The sequence below is a fragment of the Anopheles merus genome, chromosome 2L (genome assembly GCF_017562075.2).
Source record: "Anopheles merus strain MAF chromosome 2L, AmerM5.1, whole genome shotgun sequence".
In the NCBI taxonomy this organism is placed as follows: Eukaryota; Metazoa; Arthropoda; class Insecta; order Diptera; family Culicidae; genus Anopheles; species Anopheles merus.
The window spans coordinates 3,362,031-3,380,760 of record NC_054083.1 but is presented as its reverse complement, the minus strand read 5'-3'; the positions used below and the strand labels follow the sequence as shown (position 1 = coordinate 3,380,760).

The 18,730-nt window shown below is 42.8% G+C and overlaps 1 pseudogene; it reads right to left on the bottom strand.

The window, feature by feature from the left end:
- Positions 1 to 1,999: 1,999 nt before the first annotated feature.
- Positions 2,000 to 12,436, bottom strand: LOC121591354 (annotated as a pseudogene).
- Positions 12,437 to 18,730: the final 6,294 nt, after the last annotated feature.

Genomic DNA, 18,730 nt, shown 5'->3' with positions numbered 1-18,730 from the left:
AAAAAATATTAAGACTCCCTCAGGTATACGAAAGCAAATGCCCAAAATTTTCAAGATGCAAGGTCCATAAAATGTCATTTTAATAATGTAAATGACATAAAAAATTCACGTAAAAAAACTGTCTCAGTTATCAACACACATCTGAAAATCGTTAATTTCAACTCACTAAACAGAAGTAAAAAAGGATATTATGTATTTCGTTTTTTATGCTGCATTTTTATAGACAAATACATTATTTGTTCGCACTCCGACGCAAATCAATGTATCAATATTGATAACGGAAAGTGTGGTTAAAATATTCCTGAATGAAGCAAATAACGCGTGTGAATGGCTTGCTGTTTGCAAAGTAAAAACGAACGCTGTAAGAAAAAACGCACACAAAAAAATCAAGTAGGAGACGAAACAAAAGCATGTATACGAAAACGATTTAAAAATCTATCTATTAAATTTAAATTTTATGTGTACTTAATTATAATGCTACAGAATAATAAAAAATCTACTTATTCATCTATATCATGTAAGAACAAGTTGGAAAGAATGTGTTTATGTATGTTCTATATAGGATTATTCAGAGGTTCTCTTTTTTTTGGGACACTTTTGTAAAAGGTGATAAAATTACTGAAGATAATGACGGAAGGCTGAAGTTGTTTTTTGCTCGAATGTTCAACTCGATCTGTGTTCATCTTTATTGTTCTTCTTCGTTGCGTTTCGACAATTGTCAGTGTGACAGCAGAATCAAGGTTCTTAATGGTTGACGTATGATTCTGAGACGTATATAAAACTAAGGTAACATTTACATAGTTTACACTTGCAAGACTATTGTTACGCGAAGTGAACTTAATGTGGTGGGAATCGGACTCGTCGGTACTCTTTTTCGACAGCCAAATTGGAAATTGAAATGCACCTATCCAAAAGGGTGGCATAGACCAATTATCACACTCGAAGCTTACCTCGTAGTAACTGTGGCGATCAAAGGCTTAAGTTGAGCACTGACTTTCTTTTCCATGATTTTCCCCATTTATACCCAATTGTAATGGGATAGGAAGTTAGCTACGGTCGCCATGTAATGAGTTCGATTTTTGAATACGGTCGCCATGTAATGTGATGATCGTAAAACTGTACCTCAAGTAACGTCGCGGTAGGTCAGGTGTCATGAGTCGAGGTGGAATAAAACTTCGTTCGAAGCAGACTTTTCGACACTATATCGTCCGGGCGATCATAGAAACTTTTAGGAGGTTTCCCTTACTGGAACGTTGGAGTGTAGAGGCCTTACCTTGGGTAGGGGGACATAACTAAACTTTTTAAATGAGAAGATGTTAGAAGTTGTAAGGCATAGTCCTATCCTGACAGTCCGAACGAATCTGACTTGCCACGGTCGGAGTTGGTTTTGTTTATACTCAATGGGTCCTGTACATTTGGTTTTGGAATGTGTTTTTGTTACAATGAAAGGTAATTTATATGAGGTGCAACATTGTATCGGAGTGAGGTGTCTTTCTTTATGTGCATATGCTGCGCTTTTAGTGTTTTTTACGAAGGTTTTGGAAAGTTTAAACTGTTCTAGCCAAAGAACGGGTGCGTTCGTCGATCTTTGCCTGCACAGCGCTTTAGCAATAAGTTGCTGTGAGTTCTCTGTTTGTCCACTTCGCTGCAGTAACGCTTGAATTGCTTATGTTGCGCGTTTCAGTTTGTTGTGATTCTTACACTTTATTTAAGACTTAATAGGAAACACGGTAAATAACACATAGGACGATACGCGAATACTGGTGTGTGGGTGTGCAACCGTCCGTTGACCTTGAGCGCTCGGTATCAACTCTCGTGCGGCTCCGGTCCTTGTTCGCCAGTACGGGAACACTCAGGCACTCAACACGATCGTGCTTCAATAGTCGACAGGCGAATGTCGACGTCGAGCAGCTGGCGCTGCTGAGGCTGCGTTCCCACAACATCTCCCTTCTTTTAATACAGCAGGTACGGGTCAAACCAACGCGGTGCTTTTCTATTTCTAAGAGCGGCGTGGTGGTGGTACCGGCTGTGCTCCTCGATGCGACTCTTCAGGGATGCAATCACGTTCAGGAGGTGGTGATGCTGATGATTGGGACACGGTCCTGTAAGATGATGATTCAGCGGACGACGGTGATAGATTACACGGAGCTGAATCGGACGGTGGCGACAACAACGATGACGATGAAGACGATGAGGACGATGATGACGATGAATCAGGCGACGACGACGGAGGCGTAAGGTTCCACTCATCCTAGAGAATATGTAGCGGCAAAAGGTGTTGATCACGCCTACTGGATTGCTGGTTAGAAGGGACCTGACCACGTAGTTGGTTGATATGGCTTCGTATAATCTTATGGTCCTCAGTCATAACACGGTACATTACATTGCCGCATTTCCGCAATATTCTTCCTGGCTTCCATTTCCATCCGTTTTGCGAGTAAATCTTTGCGAAGACTAGATCATTTGAGACGAAATTGCGTCGTTGCTCATCGTTATTGGTTTCTTGCGGTTTAGGCACAGGGCGTATAAGCTCTAAACAAGTGCGAATTTGTCGTCCGAACATTACTGTCGCTGGCGCTTCGTTATTTGGCACTTGAGGATTTGGCGTGGCGCGATATGTTTGTAAATACGTGTCAAGTGCATCTTCTATTGCAGTTCCATCGCTCGTGATTTTGGTTATGGCGCGCTTGAATGTATCCACGAAGCGTTCCGCTTGTCCGTTAGACTGAGGGTGGAACGGGGCGGATGTGAGGTGCTCTATGCCGTTACAAATACAAAAATCCTCAAATTCGGAACTGATGAATTGGCGACCATTATCGCTAACAAGGGTTACTGGCATACCGTATCGCGCAAACATGGTATTAAGGATTCGTATGGTCGCTTTGGAAGTTGTGTTGGCAGTTTATTTCCTCTGGCCATTTAGAGAAAGCATCAACTACGATTAAGTAGGAGAAACCGTCGATGGGGCCAGCATAATCGATGTGGATACGTTGCCACGGTGCAGTTATCTCAGGCCAGGGTACCGGGCTAGCGTGTGGGGGTGATTTCGCTGCGGATGCACAAGCGTTACAAGATGCTACAAGTTCAGCGATATCAGTGTCTATCTTAGGCCAGTAGACGTAGCTTCGTGCGATCGACTTCATCCTTTGTACACCTGGATGGCCGTGATGTAGTTCGTGATCGTTGCCGGAGAGCCTTTGGTATGATGACTCTCTCCCCGAATAAGAGACAGCCTCCCATCTCTGATAAAGCTTCCTTCCTAGCATAGAAGCATGCCAGCTCACCGCTGAACGTACTGTTACGTGGCCAGTCTTGTCGTACAAACTGTATTACTTTGCTTATAATGGGATCGGATTTAGTAGCCGTTGCGACATCCGTTGCATTTAATGCAACTGAACTCAATGAGTTAATGGCGACTGATCGTATCCCAAGCGCCACAGATTAAGCTTAAACGACTGGAAAATTGAATATCCATTGAAAAAAAATGAAAGCTCCACAGCTTCATTGGTTTGATCAATAGATGGCGTATTACAACTCATCATTATATTGCTATCCTTTTCTTGCAATGTGTTTCGACAAGTTGCATTTTATTATGACCTATATAGCCTTCTAACTTACTGAGCAAAAATCTATATAAATGGTCGTGTGGTTAGATACGTGGGTATCAACACCAATGACCATTGCTCAAATCTCACTTGCTTCAGTGCTGGTGGTTTCCGTTGGAGTTTAGTATTTAAACAATCGTATCGCCGTTCTAGTTCTAGCGATGCATAACTTCAATGCGAAACCATACAACAGTACAGAGGAAATGAGAAAGCTCTCCTCCAAGCGATGAAGCTCAACTGGTTGGGGTATCCCACCAACAGATAGCGCCACCAGCTTTTTTGCTATTTTTAGAATGCATGAGTCGTTTGGCGTCTGCTAAACGAAGTCTTTCTATATTCCGTTTAGGTAGAGAACTTGAGTCGTTTAGAAGCCGTTTAGTGGTCGTTTAGTGGATTTGTGGCACTTGGGATGTCCTCCTCTAGGCCGATGCTAGCAATCACGTAATCCTCCTCTAACTTTTCGTGATTTCGAATCAGTCGCGAAAGGATGTCGGCGTTCCCAAAATTTCTCGGTCGATACGTAATTGATGTCGAAATCATACAGCTGTAAGGTGAGCGCGAATCTCGGCAAGCGATTGGCGGTGTAAACGGGGATGCTTTTTTTGCTGCCGAAAATTCTCAAAAGTGGCTTGTGGTCCGTTTGTAGAGTAAAATGCCGTCCAAATATAAAATTATGGAATTTAGTCACAGCGAAGATAATTGCCAAGCCTTCCCGATCGATCTGGCTGTAGTTTTTCTCTGCCTTTGTAAGTGCACGGGACGCATGCTGCACAACTTTAAAAGTTCCATCGGGGAACTTGTGACCGATTGTTGCGCCTAATCCGACGGATGACGCGTCCGCGGAAACAACGATCTCACGCCTTGGATCGTAGTGCGTCAGAAGCAGTTCCGATGAAAGGATACTTTTGAACTGCTCGAAGGCTTTTTCCCAAGCGCCACAGATTAAGCTTAAACGACTGGAAAATTGAATATCCATAGAAAAAAAATGAAAGCTCCACAGCTTCATTGGTTTGATCAATAGATGGCGTATTACAACTCATCATTATATTGCTATCCTTTTCTTGCAATGTGTTTCGACAAGTTGCATTTTATTATGACCTATATAGCCTTCTAACTTTCTGAGCAAAAATCAATATAAATGGTCGTGTGGTTAGATACGTGGGTATCAACACCAATGACCATTGCTCAAATCTCACTTGCTTCAGTGCTGGTGGTTTCCGTTGGAGTTTAGTATTTAAACAATCGTATCGCCGTTCTAGTTCTAGCGATGCATAACTTCAATGCGAAACCATACAACAGTACAGAGGAAATGAGAAAGCTCTCCTCCAAGCGATGAAGCTCAACTGGTTGGGGTATCCCACCAACAGATAGCGCCACCAGCTTTTTTGCTATTTTTAGAATGCATGAGTCGTTTGGCGTCTGCTAAACGAAGTCTTTCTATATTCCGTTTAGGTAGAGAACTTGAGTCGTTTAGAAGCCGTTTAGTGGTCGTTTAGTGGATTTGTGGCACTTGGGTTTGGCATTCAGGGGACCACTTAAACGAACTGCCTTTGTTGTTACGCCTGGTAACAATGTATTTATTTGAATTGCGTTTTAGACCTTCTTAGAACTGGCGCTCGCGTATTATAAATTTTCGCCGCACAGTTTAAAAATTAGTCTGTTTTCTCTCGTAGATAACTCGCAACTAACTGTCTCAATGGCACCTATTCTTCAACAGCTGATCAGTCTTGACCCCGTTTGACCCTGTTTTGTGACCGCTGCCGAACTTGTTTCTAATTGGCCCTATTTTTGGATCAGCTAGTTGTCTCGCCTAAAGGGTTATCTTTTCATCCTTTTCTGGTTTCCTAGCGCCATCTGGTGTTATTTGCTACATCTATTCGAGCTGTCTTTGACAGCTCGTTGTTTTGACTTTGTTTGGTGCATCTAATAAGCACGAGGATGATATCGTGCCAACAGCCTTCTTTCAGTAAGTTGTCCAACGGGTATTGAAGGTTGCGCATGTTCGGGATGAATCTTCCATAATTGTTAACGGCGCCAAGGAAGGAACGTACACCACTAACGTCGGTTGGCGCTGAAAGATCCTTTATCGCTGCTATTTTGGCTGGGTCTGGACGAATACCGTGGTTATCGAGGATGTGACCAAGGTAGCGAACTTGGCGTTTGTTGAACGAACATTTCTCCGGGCGGATGGTGAAACCATACTCCTGAATGCGTCTCAGGGTTTCGTTTAGTACGTCGTCGTGTTCCCGTTGTGTTCGTCCACCGACGATAACGTCGTCCATGTAACTCGCGACACGTTCCATTCCAGAAAGCATTTGGTCCATAAGCTGCTGAAATGCGCCTGGTGCTACTTTAATCCCTGGTGGCAGGCGATTATACAGGTACAACCCTTTATGCGTGTTTATGGTGAGCAAGCGGCGACTTTGCTCGGCAATGGGGACCTGTAAGAAAGCATCAGATAAGTCAATTTGGCTAAAAATTGTCGAGTTACCCAGTTTGGTGTAGATGTCCTGTGGCAGTGGCAGCGGATAGTCATGGGGGTGGAGTGATGCGTTGAGTCCCGTCGAATAGTCTCCGCATATTCTCAGTAGTGCATTCGACTTGCATACCACTACAATCTGTGCTGCCCACTCGGAGTGCTGGACTGGTGTGATGATGTTGAGCCGCTCCAGTCTATCAAGTTCGGCGTCCACTGCATCGCGCATGGCATAAGCTACGGGACGTTTTGCGCAGAAAACTGGACTGCAATTCGGCTTCAGGTGTAGTGTAACCTCAGCTTTCGCACAAAAACCCATCGTTGATTTAAACAGGCCGGGAAATTTTCGAACGATTCCCTCCGGAGTAGTAGCTGTGCTGGTAACATTGTTACACAGCTGGTCTATAGGCACAGACCATAAGGAGAAAGCTTCAGCAAGGTCGATTCCCAGCAAGGCCAATTCTCCTTTTGCCACGAAAATTACAGCTTGCTTCTCCTGCCCGTTGATTCCAACCGTTGCTCGAAATTCGCCATCCATTTCAAGATTGTCACCAGATGCCGATTTTGCGATTACAGATGATGGGAATAATTGCGGGCTACCGATGCGTTTCCAAAGCCGACGACTAATCACGGTGATGTCCGATGCTGTATCCAGTTGGAGCCGAATTTGTGAACCGTTGATCGAACACGATAAAAACTTCCTCCGATGATGTAGGCTGTTCACATTCACGGTGACACTTTGCATATTGGCTCGTTTACGAAAAGTCTTCTTGGTACAACAAAAGGTTGACAAAAGACAAAAATAGACAAAAGGTTTGATTTCATATGGAATGGAGCACAAAAGAGATTCTATACTGATAAGGAAAAATGTAGGAAAAAGGATGGCACCCTGAGGTACACAGTTTTCTAGAGGATATGGATTAGAAACACTATTACCGATTAGGACTCTAAATGATCTGTCTGTAAAAAAATTGTCTATGAAATTAGGGAGTGGGCCACCAAAGCCCCAAAAAGCAAGTTGAGAAAGAATGGAATGGCGCCAAGTGCGATCAAAAGCTTGGGAAATATCTATGATGGCAAAGTCTATGTGATGATCCTGGTCTATTGATTTTTTAATAGTATCGTCTAATTTGGCAAAATATGTTTCCGTGCCCAACCCACTCCGAAAATCGTGTTGGTCAGAGTTAAGCAGATTGTCTTCTAACTTTACCCATGCAGCTAAGGAGGGAGATTGGACGGTAGCTATCAACGTTGTGGTTAGGTTTGTTAGGTTTGGGTATGGGGATAGTTAAACTACTTTTCCAATCATTAGGAATATTACCGGAAGACCAAATACTATTGTAAATGTTAAGAAGGGTGGATTTAGATTCTACAGGAAGGTTTTGCAGTAGGGGATATCCTATGTTATCGGAACCAGCGGATCTACCTTTACATTTCCTTAGTACCCAATGGAGTTCAGTTATTGTGAAAAGACTATTGTATCTATGTTCTATGGCACCAGGGAAAGAAATTGGAACAGATTCAGAGTTATGTTTAATTTTTTTTTTTTGGGGCTGCTTCTTGGTACGTTGCTGCTTACAGAAACCTTCGCGATGGCCGACCGATCCGCATTGTGTGCATGTGTGCGTCTTGTAAAGGCACTCGCGAGTCCAATGCAGGGATCCGCATAACCACCATGCTCGACTAGGTTTACCTGTACGCTGTTCGTTGGTGTAATGAGACGGGCCTGTGTTGGTGCGCTGATTCCGATTTGCGTTACGTTGAACGGAAAATACTTGTTCACTGCGGTCACGTTCAATCATCGCACTATCCTGACACAAATTCGTCATACGTTGACATTCAGCCGAAAGTTGGTCAAGGGTTACATCCTGGTACTCCTCGATGCGATGTAAAAGACGTGTACGAAACTCGATGTCTTCTTCGCCCTTCATACCGCAAACGAACACTAAACACTTTAACTGCTCTTCCGTTAGCCTTCCCAGCTCAAAATCGACGATGCCAGGATTGACCCGGCACCCGGCGAAAGTGATAAAATCCTCGGTGCGAAGTTTGGTTAGCTTCAAACACTTGTATCGTCGATGAAGCAAGGATTCTTTCGTGCCAAATAAGCTGGTCAATTTAGCAACTGTTTCCTGCAAACCGTAATCACGCGGATGCTTTGGCAATATGTAGCTGGTGTAACGGTCGTGTTCAGAGGTTCCCAACTTTCTCATCAATAAACGCACTTTTGCCTCGTCTTTCAAGCGTGCAGCGTCTTTAAGGAAAAGATCCTTGTATCTCGTGTACCATGCAGCGAAAGTTGAACCGTTTTCTTCGTCATACCTGAATTCCTTAATGTGACCGCATAAGGAATCGAGTATTTGCTCATGGGACGTTTGTTCGATAGGCGCTTTCGTTTGCTGCATTAATTGCAACAAAATTTGGTGCTGTTGGGCCATCTGCTATTGCATTAGTTTCAAAATTTGTGCCGTTGTAGAATTATCACTTTCCGGAACATTCTGTACTGACGATGCAGAAAATGGTGGGACCGAACCATTTTGCTGTACGAACTGGGTCAGTGGCACTTGGGGACGTTGACCTGTATCTTGCGGTGCGTGCACTGTAACCGGGGCCATCACGTTTTGCCAACCTTGCGATGATCGACGTTCATCTTCTTCTTGGCTCATCCTGCGGCGTTTCCTTGTCGGTGGAATAGCTTTGCACTACGCGAAATTCACTTCCGATAAAAATTCGTCACAAACTTTAAAAATCCTCGTCGCCAACTGTTGTGATTCTTACACTTTATTTAAGACTTAATAGGAAACACGGTAAATAACACATAGGACGATACGCGAATACTGGTGTGTGGGTGTGCAACCGTCCGTTGACCTTGAGCGCTCGGTATCAACTCTCGTGCGGCTCCGGTCCTTGTTCGCCAGTACGGGAACACTCAGGCACTCAACACGATCGTGCTTCAATAGTCGACAGGCGAATGTCGACGTCGAGCAGCTGGCGCTGCTGCGGCTGCGTTCCCACAACACAGTTGTTTTTGGTAAATGTGTCTCAATAGTTTTTTTCTATGGACAGTATGGTCAGGGTATGTTGCTTTGGTGTGGATTGATGTACTGATGTAATATAACGAATGTGTTGCAGTAGTGTGATTTGGCTTTCCGAAGTGTGTTACAATGTGTTTATAGCTGAAAGTGTGGTTTATAATAAGTTCTGTGTAGAGAGAGGGAGAGAGAGAGATAGAGAGAGTGAGAGAGAGAGAAAGAGAGAGAAAAAGAAAGAGAGAGAGAGAGAGAGGGAGAGAGAGGGAGACAGAGAGAGAGAAAAAGAGAGAGAGAGAGAGAGAGAGGGAGAGAGAGAGAGAGAGAGATTCTCAGCCTATCTTTCTCTGTTCATGGCAGAGAAGTCCTGAAGCAATCGGATTATCTTGAATAACCTATCAAATCATCTGCTTTAAATATTTATGCAGGGAAATTATCAACTTTGTCAGGAGCGGAAACTACGTTTAATTTTCACGATATCAAATGGTAGTTAGTTGCATTACAAACCAGGACACCCGATCTTTATGTTTTTATTCCTTTGATTCATATATTGAAAAAATAAATTCACTTAGTGTTGTGTATCCGAACGGGACGTACATTTGACACACTTAAATAAAACTGCATACTTGGACTCTTTATAAAACTTATACTCTATTTACAACATTTATAAAACAACGACCATCCGAGTCCGCAGCCTGATACCGAGTCGCAGCGATTGATCACCCGATCGCTGCCGAAGTCCTTCCGAAGGCCTTTTTGACATCACATGCTGTCAGTTACGTGACAGCATTGAGTCGCGGCTACACCTGCGCTACCTACCTTCTGATTCGCTTACTTATCACACCAGGCATCCATCTATACTTATTGTTTGCGTAAACCTTTGCGAATATTCTATCTCCTGCACTCAAAGCTCTTGTGGTCTTCAACGATTCATTTTCGGTTTTGCTTACAGTCGGTCTTATCAGATCTAAATCGGTACGAATAGGTCTTGTTGTTACGCCTGGTAACAATTTGGTGAGTAGCTGGATAGACTTTCTTAGAACTGGCTTGTTTGTATATAATATGTATTTGCTCAGTTTAAAAATTAGTCTTTCTTCGGTCGATTGACTTTTGCTACTGGCCTAACTTTCTCGATGGCGCCTATTTTTACGAACAGCTGATCAGTCTTGACCGCATTTGACCCTATTTCGCGACCGCTGCTGAACTTTATCCTAATTGGCCCTATTTTTGATAATCAAGCTGTTTCGCCTTTGGGATATCTTTTTGTCCTTATCTGTTTTACAGCGCCATCTGGTGCTTTCTTCGTATATTATTCGAGCTGTCCTTGACAGCTCGTTGTTTTATAAACATTACGGCTGCTGATCTACACGAGGTAGATATCGTGCCAACACTCCACCCCGTAAATCTTTAATATAAGAAGGATTTTCTTACAATCAGCACGATATAGCTGGTTCCTAATTTTCGGCCTAAGTGTTGCATTGCTTCACTGCACGATCGCGAAGATCCCCTAACCATCCGGCGGTTGTACCACACATCATCGTTTGGTACCTCGTTCGTTTGGTGTGCTTTCCGAACGGCACCCTTGACGGGGTGACACCTGCGCTTTCCTACGATCAATTCCTCGATCAACTCTGGCCAATCGTGGCATGATATTACGTTTCGCTGATTTTCTTTCTCTCGCGGGATGCAGAAACGTAATTTCAACCGTCCTGTACACCTGTTCTGTAAAGAGCATGGTGTAAACATAACCCTACTTGTGGTTGTGTCGGTGAGTGTATGTGTGACTCGATCTCTAATCTGCACATTATTCTCTTTTAGGCGCACTCTAGCACCCAATTGTATGCCTCTGATGATGTGGTGCGTTTGTTTACAACCAAACGACCGTTTGTTTACGACACCGTAGACCGCTAAACTTAATCGGTTTCCCTCAGCCGTAGGATCGCCGATACTGCTTATTTGTTGTGGTGCCATCAGATCGGTGCGTTGTGTCCCGATCGTTAACCTCGACTCGCCTTTCAGGAACGGCAAAGTCGACAGTCCCTGAAAGTGAGCAAAGTCAAAGATTAATTTGGTAAAATATGGTTCTTGGAGCGGCAAACTTAGCTGTTTGGAGGGACGAGTGTTGGAAAACTCGTGTTGCCCGTTGTTGCCACTCGCCGAGATTGCCACGTTTATCCGCCTCGAATTGTCCCTCGCGACGCCTTCTGTGCAATTCTTCGCCAGTGGCTCTGGCATTCCGGTTACAGCGGTGCATTGTGCCAGTTGTGATTGTACCAGAGCTGCCGCTGAACCAAACGGTGCTCCCGGTACTCTCGATCTCGACGTGTCGTGCAGTAACGTGCTGTGTTGCGTAAGCCGTAAGCGTGTGTTGGTTTGAGAACGTTTATGGGGTCGCCGCACCGCCTCATCATGCTCAGAAAGAACTATTCTATCCACGACTGCCTCTGTTGGAGAGGTCCACGATTCGATGCACGCGATTCCACCAACTTTACTATCACTCATTGGCGCGTCACACGGCTGCATCCACTGTTTCTGCTGCCGTTGCTGCTGCTGCTCCTCTTGTGGGTGCTGCTTTTGCTGTGGCGACTGTTGTTGAGGCTGCTGTTGTTGCGGCTGCTGTTGTTGCTGCTGCTGTTGTTGCGGCTGCTGCAGCTGCTGATGCTGCTGCTGATGCTGCTGATGCTGCTGCTGCTGATGCTGCTGCTGCTGATGCTGCTGCTGCTGCTGATGCTGCTGATTGCATTTTCTCTGTTCCAAGTCACGTGTATTGTTCACGGACGATCGAATTGATGCTCTTTTGTTGGTGAACTCAAGTTGGATCCTATCGTATTCGAGCTTGAGGTTGGCCATTTTGAGCTCGAACTCCCTCATGACCATTTCTCGTTCAAGCTGTTGCTTTTTAAGGAGTTGAGCCATCGCAACTTCCTTAGACCGTCTGCTTGACGCTCTGGTAAATGCTTTCGTGCTAGGAGGCATTTTAGCAGCTGGGAGTATTGTGTTCACCACTCCTATGGATAGCTTGTACGCCGAGGCCTCGCCCTCGCATGATGCTGCTCTGTTGGCCTTGTTTTCGCCATCGCAGCTTTCAGCAGGCTTTCTCGTCTTCGCGATTGGTTCCATAGGCGTCTTAGGATGACGCTTCTCCTTCGCTTCGCTCTTGTCCACCTGAATCGCACATAAATCGCACCACCACGCCGGGACATTATTCCTGCAGTGACGCCGACACATCCGCAGTGGAACCACTGATTGCACTTGTTGCACAGCACCACATCGTTCACGGTAATATGCCGCTCGCAGCCACCACAATTCAACCCGCGCTTGGTCATCGCAACAACTTTTCTCGGAATGTACTTCACGATTTCGAATGTCGAACTAATTTTTAAATGTTGTTACGCCTGGTAACAATTTGGTGAGTAGCTGGATAGACTTTCTTAGAACTGGCTTGTTTGTATATAATATGTATTTGCTCAGTTTAAAAATTAGTCTTTCTTCGGTCGATTGACTTTTGCTACTGGCCTAACTTTCTCGATGGCGCCTATTTTTACGAACAGCTGATCAGTCTTGACCGCATTTGACCCTATTTCGCGACCGCTGCCGAACTTTATCCTAATTGGCCCTATTTTTGATAATCAAGCTGTTTCGCCTTTGGGATATCTTTTTGTCCTTATCTGTTTTACACCGCCATCTGGTGCTTTCTTCGTATATTATTCGAGCTGTCCTTGACAGCTCGTTGTTTTATAAACATTACGGCTGCTGATCTACACGAGGTAGATATCGTGCCAACAGGTCTATTAAACATTATATCAGCGGGTGTTTGATTTCGGTCTAACAAAGGGTTCGGTATAGTTCGATACGTTAGCAAAAATGTATCAAGAGCTGTATCAAAAATGTATCATCGAGTTTTATATCGGCTATTCTTATTTTCTTCAAGTTGCGTATGCTGATATAGAGGTGTTTTTAATTATCTCTGGCCATTTAGAAAACGTATCCACGATCACAAGGAAATACTCTCCGTCTATCGGCCCGGCATAATCAATGTGTATCCTTTTCCACGGACCTAACGGCTTGGGCCAAGCTGCTGGTTCCACCTACGGCGGAGATCTCGATGCGCACTGACACGATGTACAGGTACCCACTGTCTCAATAATATCCTCATCCATATGCGGCCAATAAACATAACTACGCGCAATTGCCTTCATGCATACGATTCCAGGGTGTCCCTTATGCAACTGCATTAAACATCGCTTTTGTAGTATTCTTGGTATCACTACCCTCTCTCCAAAAAGAATGAACCCCCCCATCTACATTGCTCAACCATTCTCTTCTTCTATAAAAGCTAGCAAGCTCTGAGCCATGTTCCATCTTTTTCGGCCATCCATTCACTATGTAGTCTTTTACGTTGCGTAAAAGGTAATCTCGTTACGTAGCTTCAGCAACCTCGTTGAACACGGGCGGGAAAATACTAAGCGCGTTGACTGCCACGTATACTAAATCATTGTCGGTCTCTATATTCGCGATTACGCATTCGGACTCTGGCTTACTGTGGTTTCCGATCATCCGCGATAAAACATCTGCTCCTCCAAATTCTTCCGATTGCACATACTGAATTTCAAAATCATACGCCAGCAGAGTTCAGGCAAAACACTGCAAGTGATTCGCTGTATAGGCCGGGATCCCCTTCTTTGATCCAAATATCCTCAATAACGGCTTGTGATCAGTTTGCAAAAGGAAGCGGCGGCCAAAGATCATCTTATGGAACTTTGTGATGGCAAATACTATAGCAAGTGGTTCGCGATCTATCTGACTGTAGGCCTGCTCAGTTTTTCTTAATGCTCGTGAGGCATGTTGAACTACACGTACCGACCCATCCGCATACTTGTGGCTAATAGTAGCGCCTAAGCCTATTAACGATGCGTCCGCAGAAACAATAATTTCTTGTCTTGGATCGTAATGGGGGAGCAATCGCTTAGGGTAATTAGGGTAAGCAATCTAGAGGGTATCGCAACTCCCTCATACTCTTCACAAATCTCCCATAATAATTAACAGCTCCTAAGAATGCACGGACTCCGTAACATCAGCCGGTTCTGGGAGTTTCATGATAGCCTCAATCTTTGCTGAATCCGGTCGTATTCCTCTACGATCTATAACATGCCCCAAATAGTTGATACGCTCCACGTTAAATGCACACTTTTCCGGTTTAATAGTAAACCCATACTCTTCTATACGTTTCAGCACCTCTTCTAAATTGGCATTATGCTCTCGAACTGTTGAACCACCGATAACGATATCATCCATATATCCAAATACTACATTCAAGCCAACTAACATGGCATCAATAATCTGCTGAAAAGCACCCGGTGCTATTTTTAAACCGGGTGGTAGCATGTTGTAACTAAAAAGCCCACGGTGCGTGTTGATGGTCAACAACGACCGATACTGCGGATCTATCTCTACCTGGAGGAAAGCGTCAGAGAGATCTAGCTTGCGGAAGACGCTGCAGTTTGCCAAACGTGCGAAAATATCCTCCGGGAGAGGCAAAGGGTAATCATACGGCTGAAGTGCATCATTCAGTCCCGTGGAATAATCTCCGCAGATTCTCACTGCTCCACTGGCTTTCCTTACTACCACTACTGGTGCTGCCCATTCTGAATGATTTATCGGGGTTATCACACCAATCTCCTCTAGGCGCTGAAGTTCTTTTTCGACGACCTCTTGCATGGCGTACGCTACTGGCCTTTTTGGTCTCACATGCTGTCAGTTACGTGACAGCATTGAGTCGCGGCTACACCTGCGTTACCTACACAACACATAGTTTATTGTTATATAACAAAACAATGAGTTCAAACAGATTCAAACTTGTGCTGTGTACTTTTTCGCAATCCCTTCGAATAAGCTCGTTTTGTTGCATTTTTGAGCTTTTTCATAAAAAAATGAGCCAAATCTTCAACAGTGACCACAGCCTCCTCTGTGCTGCCATGAAGTCTAAATAATTAAAGAATATTTTTATGGGACATCATAGAAACCTTTTCTTTTCCCTTACCTATGCCGGTCCATCTACAGAGTGGCAAATTTATTTTTTTGAAAAAATTAGATCCAAAATTTCTATCATCCTATTTTTTTATTCCTATATGTTATGTTCTTATCATGATGTGAAATATATTCACTAATTGTGATATTAGCTTGTATAAATTTAGGATTAAATTTAGATTAGGATTGTGATATTAGCTTGTATAAATTTGATGTGAATGAGAAGGGTGCACCGCCGGTCTGTTTGCAACTGTGTATTCGTTTGTCCCATAGTTCATTACATAATTCATTACAAAGTTCATTCGTGTAGTTCGAGCAGTTCATTTCATGCAGTCCAAATTAGTCAAGTAGTTTTATCTATATCCTATGATTTAGTTCCTTCTAATTCGTATGTGTTTTCCTGATTGAATTCATATTCGAAATATTAATGATAATCCAAATCCAACACATGACAAAACTTCATTGAAATAATCTGGTTGGGCCAAGTTTAATTCTAAAGTTGACAGCTTTTCTACGCTACTGATCACTTGAAATCCTATATAATTTCTCTTGCGACACATGGATACCGGAATAAATGTTTTATCTAGAAGAATACCTTATTTCGCCAAAACTATAGACATTGCGCTTTATAATTTTTCCAATCGTTCATCAAAACTAGGAGAAAGTGCAGGTGTGATAATCACTGTTTTGTCTGCAATAATATTTATTTTTGATAATACAATAAACAAAGTATTTTCTAATCTATCCAAGCGATCATTCGTACTGAGATTTGCAGGTTCCGAATCGTGTAGTTTAAGTTGGTCAACTTCACTGCTAGTTTCATCCTTTTCCAAATATTCCTCTTCCTCAAATTATATTGAATTGTCTTCATTCTATGACCTCGTTACTCTCTTCTTTTCGCTGTTCTTTCACTAACATTTGTTGAAATCTATTGTCTGGTTTGAAAGCATGTTGCTTCGTCTTTCTCGGGTTGCAAACTCTTCGTGCACAATACTCTACTATCCGTTGATGAAACCAAACACATATCCTGTATAATGCGATTAGCTTGTGCGATTGTTTCCAGTCCTGTACGTTTTATCTTGCACATTATTCTCTCCCATGAATTAGAAGGTATGCTTGAATCATCTAGTAAAAGCACGTTTAAGCTATCGGCTCGCAGGACGTATGGTCACATAAGGTATTTTTTCCCTTTGCTTGTTCCTTGAATCTATGTTTCAGGGACGGCCATCAGCTCCTTATGGCCTCTACCATCTACAGTTTCAACGATGTCAAAAGGCATTTTCCAGAATATATTGATGATGATGAAAATTGATACGTATACGTATACGTATCCTGGAAAAGTCATCAATTGGAGTTAGATATGCACCAATTTGTCTAAACTTGGTTTTGGTGGTGCCATTATTAGCTGGCTGTCCTCATACTTAAGTAATCGATCTTACAGGGTTAAAACTGGGTCGTACTTATCTGAGGAGTTTTTTTTTGTACGTCAGGTGTCCCTCAGGGTTGTGTGCTAAGTTCACTTCTGTTTTCTTTGTTCATCAATGATGTTTGTAATGTTTTACCTCCTGATGGTCATCTCCTTTATGTGGAAGATATCGAAATCTTTTTACCTGTGTCTTCTTCTTCTGATTGTTTGAGACTTCAACATTACCTCAAAGCATTTGTTCATTGGTGTTCATCCAATTTACTTCGCCTGTGCCCTGAAAAATGTTCTGTTATGTCTTTCTCTCACTCTCTTCCTCCTATTTTATTGAACTATACTCTCTCTAACTCGTCCCTCTCTCGTGTTATGTCCATCCGTGACCTTGGTATTATACTTGACAGTCGACTTAACTTTAAACTACAGCTTGATGATTTATTTACGTTTACCTCTATTTTACGTTTTACCTCTATTTTTAGTGATCAAAGCTTCCTAAGAAACATTTATTGTGCTCTGGTAAGGCCTATTCTTGAATATGCTAGTATCATCTGGAATCCTCCCACTGTTGATGGCTATTCGAGAATTGAAAGCATTCAACGCCTCTTTGCCAGGATTGCTTTTCGTCGTTTGTTCGGTGCTGCCTCACTACCTCCCTATGAAATGCGATTCCAGTTATTCAATCCTCACTCTTTAAGCTTTCGCCGCCAAGTGTTTCCTGCATGTTTTATTGGTGGCTTAATACTTTCTGCTACTGATGCTCCTGCTTTGCTTTCGTCCATCTCGCTTTATGTTCCCTCTCGTTCTCTTCGACCACGTGAACCTCTATGAATTGAAACGCATCATACTATTTATACTTTCAATGAATCTCTTCTATCCTATTTCAGATTGTTTAACCACTTTTACTATTTCTTTGATTTCGACTCCTCTCTTAACTCTTTCCGTAACCGTATTTTTTAGTTTTACCTCCTGATGGTCATCTCCTTTATGCGTATGACATCAAAATCTTTTTACCTATGTCTTCTTCTTCTGATTGTTTGAGACTTCAGCATTACCTCAAAGCATTTGTTCATTGGTGTTCATCCAATTTACTTCGCCTGTGTCAGTGTAGTAAGTTTGGAGATAGTTAGAATCGCCATGTAGCGGAACTTGGGGCAAGTGTGCCACCTTAAGCATTTCAAGTCATAACTCACTAAAACGTGTTTTTCAAAAGCCGATTTAAATCTCATAACCATTTTACATCTATTTCCTCACTTATAAATGAGTTTCGCTTGAAAAAAGTGCAAACAAAACAGTTTTTGAAGCGTTTTAAAAAGGGTCCAAAAAGACGTTGTTTTTTGGGCTATGGGGCAAGAGTGCCACTCGTATGGGGCAAGACGGCCACCTAGTTAAAATAACCGTATTTTTTAGATAATTGGAAATTATTACGTTTGTACCACTAGTGTATGTATTCCTACATGTATTTATTCACCAATGAACCCTTTTTTACCACCAACTGTACCACAATATGGTTTGTTACTGTTCTGTTTTTCTGGCGTGGAATCCGCTCACAATAGCGCACCATTCCGCAGCACGCTACAACAATGTTTACATTTTTGACAGCTCGTGCCTATGAAAGATAGTGGCACACTTGCCCCAAATAGAGATGGCTCTTTTGCCCCAAAAGTTGTAACTTTTTTGAAATGGAATTTTTCAGTGACAAAAAGAAAGTTTTTTTCAACTAACCCCACAAAAAAATTCAGCTTTAGCAGTTTTCTCAGCTATACGGTGGTGTAAATATTTTCTCGGTTGATTGTTCGCATGATTTTGGATTAAAAGATTATAATATTCTGCTCAATTTTGAAACTCAATATAAATCAGTTTAAAACAATGGGAAATATCGATTGGTTTATATGAAATTAGGCTCAGAATACCTAGTCATTGGAAAGCAACAAACTGTATACACAATTGATCACTAATCTAAAGTTTTTAAGGAAAAATGCTTGGTGGCACTCTTGCCCCGTATGGCACACTTGCCCCAAATTCCGCTAGTATGTTCGGTTTAGATACGGTCTGATGATCGTACAAACGGCACAACTGATCATCGAGTACCCTTCGCGGTAGGTAAGTGTTGTGAACTGCACTTTTGTATTTATTTAGACACTTATACAACGTACATAATAAATAAAACATAAAC